This window comes from Triticum dicoccoides, chromosome 3B (assembly GCF_002162155.2).
Source record: "Triticum dicoccoides isolate Atlit2015 ecotype Zavitan chromosome 3B, WEW_v2.0, whole genome shotgun sequence".
In the NCBI taxonomy this organism is placed as follows: domain Eukaryota; kingdom Viridiplantae; phylum Streptophyta; class Magnoliopsida; order Poales; family Poaceae; genus Triticum; species Triticum dicoccoides.
In genome coordinates this window covers 728,848,859-728,849,865 of record NC_041385.1, presented here as the reverse complement: position 1 = coordinate 728,849,865, position 1,007 = coordinate 728,848,859, and positions in this window count along the sequence as shown.

The following is a 1,007-nucleotide window of genomic DNA, read 5'->3' as shown; positions in this document are numbered from 1 at the left end:
AGAGGCTGTGCTTTGCTGGGTTGAGGCTAGCATGCCCTTTTTATAGAAAAGGGGACGGAGTCTTCCTTCGCACACTTGCGAATGAGACATTTTTGCCATCGGTCACTGGCGTGTGATCGATAGGCTAGGCTGATAGGTTGGGCACCGACTGCCAAAAGTGTCGGGATCACTGTGTGGCTATCTTGCACGCAAAGCTTGGCTGGGGTTTTGGTTAGGGTCGGGTAGGTTGTTTTACCTAAGTTATCCGACATGGCTAAGATAGGATTAGCCAATGGTCAGCCTGGCTCTGGTACCAAGTCTGTGGGGACCGATTCTCCGGGTATTAATTTCCAGAAAATGGCCCTTGTGCTCACCAGCCCCAGGATAACTGTTAGCTGATGAGGCACCAAGTTGATACAGAAATTCCAAGCAAAATACAAAATATGTAGTACAAGACCATTCTGGCCTGTGAGTACAACAAATGGTTTCTAGTGGTTGATGGCGGAAGTGGTTTGTGGATCATCAGTGTCTATGGGACTCCATGTTTCCACAGGAACAGCTGACCAGGTTAACTCCTATCTTCGCGAGACTGCTATCACTGTTGCTTAAGTTCCGGAACTGTCGGTGTGGTCGCTCCTCTCCGCGCAAGAAAATCTGGCCAAGACAATAGCCAAGGACAAGCCAGTGAGTACTTTGAATGTACTCGCAAACATTATGAACACGGGCATAGTATGACAGCTATGTGCTGAAAATATAATATGAACATGACGTCAGTCACCAATGATAAATAAAACTCTGATGCGTATGAGCATGTTAAATATGAATATGCAATAACAAAGCAATATTAAAATTATGAAATAAATAATAAACATGCCACAGTCGGGCGTCCGAGCGACACCACATAAAGGGCTTTAAAAGAAATGCCACAGTCGGGCGTCTGAGCGACACCACATACAGGGCTTTAGAAGAAATGCCATAGTTGGGTGTCTCAGCGACACCACATACAGGGCTTTAAAAGAAATGCCACA